The 5,000-nt window shown below is 48.5% G+C and overlaps 1 protein-coding gene across 1 annotated transcript in view; it reads right to left on the bottom strand.

Moving 5' to 3' along the window:
- wdr7 (WD repeat domain 7) overlaps positions 1-5,000 on the bottom strand; it is a gene marked incomplete at its 3' end in the record, with an annotated part of 157,500 nt that overhangs the window by 16,880 nt on the left and 135,620 nt on the right. The window lies entirely within an intron of this gene.

Raw genomic sequence — 5,000 nt, 5'->3', positions numbered from 1 at the left:
ACAAAATGCTGCGCTACGCAGCAACCGGCAGGAAAGCCTATGCTGCGCTACGCAGCAACCGGCAGGAAAGCCTATGCTGCGCTACGCAGCATCCGGCGCCAATGGGTTAAAGGCATTGAAATTTAGATGTCAGGGTTGGGGACAGCTACTTCCCAATAGAAAGTACCCTATAAATGATGATTTTGTATATATTTAGCTTATCACTATCTCATGCAATGCATTGGGTTTATATAGACCATAACATTTTCTAATTAAATATCTATGCCTAAATACCTAATTGTTTTGTAAATAGTTTTTATTGTTGAGGGACTGCATATTACACGAATTCGGTAGAATGGCCCATATAGGTACACACACACACCTCTCTCTCACTCATATGCATATCACACTGACACACACTCATATTCATTGAGACTAATACAAACCTACATAAACACACAAATGCCACATTTACACACAGTCAGGGAAATATGTGGTCACACTGCCTTGCAGAAGAGATTTGGGATGAGGTTTCCCCCATGCTGGCTACAATGGGCCAATAAAAACAACCATTCAGCTCTAACAGATTTCTTTTTCTAAAAATGAAAGAAAGAAATGAGGGAAGAAAAGAAAGAAAGGGAGGAAGAGAATAAAAGGAAGGGAGGTTATGTGGAATGTCCGGTCTGCGAGTGCATGTGCATGTGCATGTCTCTATGCATGGGCGCATGTGCACATGTGCACGTATGTGTGTGCGAGCTTAAGTGCGTGCGCGTGATTGTGTGTGTGTGTGTGTGTGAGATAGAGTGTGTGGAGTGTGAGAGAGAGTGTGTGTGTGTGTGTGTGTGAGAGAGTGTGTTTGTGTCTCTCACACTGCCAGCCTTCTACTCTTTAAACACAACGCGGCGTCTGGAAACGATGAGTTAAAGATTTCACACTAATCAATGGCGGGCGGGATTGATTGTCCGACAGTGGAAGGGAGTAGGAAAAGTGTTGTTTGTTCAATTACCGTGGCGTGGCGTTGGATGCACTCGAGAACACACTGAGGCGCGGAGAGGAAGAGAGAAATAAAGACAGAAAGCTGAAAAAAAAAGAGAAAAAAAACAGAGAAAAAAGAAAAGCAAAAGAGGAGCGCATAAACGTTGGTGTTTACAGGACGGAGGAGTGTTGGGGGGCAGCTGGGCCTGCAGGAGAGGTCCTGGCCACACGAGGGGGGACGAGATGAGACTGCATGACTGCCCCCGTCCCCTGACAGCCATCTGAGGGATGATTTGATCTTGAGTACTGTAAACAACCCAAAATCAATCAGCCAATCAATGGCTTATCTGCCTGCCTGCCTGCCTGTCTGTCTGTCTATCTGTCTGCTACCTTCTCAGCCTCGCAGGCCGGCCCGGCGGACAGATGGACACTTTCCTGTGAGCCCGCCACAGGGAGAACACGCCGGTGTGTGAGAGCGTAAACACACACACAGACACACACAGACACACACAGACACACACAGACACACACAGACACACACAGACACACACAGACACACACACACACACACACACACACACACAGATAAACACACAAAGGTGCTAGCTATGAAAATCTAACTTCAGCTCCCCAAACCAGTGAGGAGATGACGGCAGTGATTCTGTCATAAAACCATGAACCACCAGTGGCTGAGAACTACACACACACAACTCAGTACCAGGGGTTACAAGACATTCAGTGTGATTCTAACACACACAGCACATCATATACACACGTCACATCAGCATTAGCAAAGACAAATCAAGTGTGTTATATATTCAGACTATATACTATTGTCACTGTAAGAAGTGCAACAAATGGACTTTGAGTAAACTCCATTCTATCCACAACACTAGAACTACACATAGTGTATAAGATATCACTTAGTTGAGTAATGTGTACTGTATTTAGAGCTTAAGATGGATCAAGGTTAGAGAGGTGTATAACTATATGTCGGAGTGATAGTGACATTTTATAGTAATCCACCAAACCGCTCCCGTCTGTCTATCTCTGACTCTCTGAAATCTTGGAGAGCCAAGCACAAAAGAGAAGGGAGAGAGCCGATGAGAGAGAAGACAGGAGAAGGAAGGAGAGAGAGAGAGAGGGGAGGGGGCTATAGATAGAGGGGAGGGGTGGGGCGGGGCCTGCTACACTGTGCGGTGCTGCTGCTCGGTGTTTCATTGTGATCGTCATAGCAACGGGGTGAGCACTGGGGGCGCTCGGGGCGTCCGCTGCAGAGGAGTCGATAGCGCTGGCACAGCCTCGGCGGCGCGGACTAGCGGCGGTCTCGCCTCGGCCCCACGCCTCACAGCCCACCGCTCAGAGCCCGATCAATATGGCCGAGGAAAGGACACTGACCCTGCACCAATCACCAAAATGCACCATCCACGGCACAAAGCAACACCCGGAAAATGTCACGCTCTGGCCTGCGCCGTGCCTCCCCCCAACGGGTCCGTGTGGCGTAGAGCTCCCGTGAAGACCTCTGTGGCCAACAGGAAGTGGCTCTAAAAGCCCTCTTTCATCCTTTGCTCTCTAACTCTACTTTCTCTCTTTCGCCCTTTTTATTGCGCCTCCTCCAGCTATTCTGTCTTTCCCCCAAAGATCTGTGTGCAAGCGTGTGCACCACAGGAGGCCATTTCAGTGCGAGGCTGCCTTTGGAGAGAAAGACTTGCATACACAAGAACCCAAATGGGCCCAATGTAATGAAAACCAAAGAGCCTGATCTTTAGTGGGAGATTTGTGTGTGTGTGTGTGTGTGTGTGTGTGTGTGTGTGTGTGTGTGTGTGTGTGTGTGTGTGTGTGTGTGTGTGTGTGTGTGTGTGTGTGTGTGTGTGTGAGTGTGTGTGTGTGTGTGTGTGTGTGTGTGTATGTGCATTAGTGTGTGTTAGGCCTGCATTGAGGCTGCAGAGAGCAGAGTAGAGTAAAGCCTTTGGGTAGATGAATGAGAAGTGGGGGGTCTGTATGTGAAAGAGGTTGTGTGTGAGAGAACTGGGCTGGTGGTAGGGTATTGTCTCGTACCTGCATGTAGCCAAGAGGGGAAAGGGCTCGCTGCTTTACCGCTGTTCAATAACACAGCGCACACAAACACACACAAACACACACAAACACACACAGACTTTTCATTTTCCCAGGTAAACATAATGTTTGTTTAAAATCATATTCAACAAGCCGCTCCCTCCAGTTCAACACACACACACACACACACACACACACACACACACACACACACACACACACTTGCGCACTCACACAAACACGCATGCACGCACACACGCTCAGACAAACAGACCTTTCATCATTACTGGCTGTGAAAAATGAAGAGTAGATGATGGAAGGATGAAGGCAGAGAGATAGAGGAAGAGAAAAGAGAGAGAGAGAGAGCGAGAGAGAGGAAGTGAAAGGCTGGCAGAGTGGACAGCAGACAGAATAGGATGATTAAGACAGAGCAGTCGATGGGAAGGGACAAACAGAATGAAAAAGAAAGCAAGAGAGATGGATAGAAGAAGAGGAAGACTGAAAAAATGATGAGAGTGCTAGCCAGGAAATATATGGGAGAGAGAGAGAGAGAGAGAGCAAGACAGAGAGAGAGGGAAACTGGGAGGGGTAGGGGGAAGGGGGAGCAAGAGAGTGTGAACAAGGGTGAGTGAGAATGAGAGAGAGAGAGAGAGAGAGAGAGAAAGCCCATTACTGCGTGTGAAATTAATAACTAGAGTGAAATCACACATGTGGGAGGGATCACAGCAGACCTGAGGAGCCACATTACTTTGCGTAATTCATCAGCCATGACACATGGAGACTATAGGTCCTCACACACACACTCACGCACTCACGCACTCACGCACACACACACACACGCACACACGCACACACGCACACACGCACACACACACACAGTCGGTGGGCTGACGCGATGTGAGGTGAGCAGGCCGTGGCATTGTTATTAAAAATAAATTGCCTCCTGCGTTGAGCTCTGCCTGGATTTGTCTCAGGCGTATTCCTGCGGATCAATGGAACACTAACTACAACAAAAAAACAGCTTGCTGACGTCACCCGGGCCGTAGCTCGGCCAATGACAGGGCAGCTTGTTTAGCGGCTCATAATTACACCGGCGGTGTTGACTGGTCACCGGGGCAGCCATACAGTGAGATGCTTGCCTACAGCAGCACATGGGTGAACCAATGCTGTAACACAACTGTGTTACCGATGCAGAAGCCAAACCTGGAATCAAAACACATGATTAGATTTGGCTACAATAATATTTTTATGTTGCAACACAAGGGGAAAAAAGCAGAGGGAAAAAGAGAAGGAATGAGAGAGAAGGTGTGTGTGTGTGTGTATGTGTGTGTGTGTGTATGAGCGTGTGTGTGTGTGTGTGTGTGTGTGTGTGTGTGTGTGTGTGTATGAGCGTGTGTGTGTGTGTGTGTGTGCGTGTGTGTGTGTATGAGCGTGTGTGTGTGTGTGTGTGTGTGTGTGTGTGTGTATGAGCGTGTGTGTGTGAGAGAGAGCAGATTGCGGGCCTCATGCCCTGGGGTCCTCCACACAGAGAAGGGAGCCTTCAGCCAGGAGGCTCTGGGAGGGAGATAAAGAATATGAAATGACATCAGCAGATAAGACGCTTTAGCATGTCAGCAAGAGCAAGGGCGGAGGAGGCCAGAGGGCAGATTTACTCTGTGTGTGTGTGTGTGTGGGGGGGGGGGGGGGGGGGGGGGTGAGTCTGTGTGTGGCTTTGTGTGTGTGTGTGTGTGTGTGTGTGTGTGTGTGTGTGCGCGTGTGTGCATGTGTGTTTGTGTTTGTGTGTGTGTGTGTTTCACGTACGAGTGTGTGAGTGTGCATGTGTGCGAGTGTGTGTGTGCATGTGAGTGTGTGTGTGCATGTGTACGCCATTAGAACACAGGACAGAGGTTTTTATCTTTGAGAATGTGTGTTGTTTAGGTAAATAGTGTGATATAAATAGAGTGGTTTTGAGCGTGTATACAGACCACACACAACCGTAATGGCTTTTCAGT

The sequence above is a fragment of the Sprattus sprattus genome, assembly GCF_963457725.1.
Source record: "Sprattus sprattus genome assembly, chromosome: 11".
NCBI lineage: Eukaryota > Metazoa > Chordata > Actinopteri > Clupeiformes > Clupeidae > Sprattus > Sprattus sprattus.
Note: the sequence above shows the minus strand (reverse complement) of the source record. Positions and strands in the feature narration are given on the sequence as shown.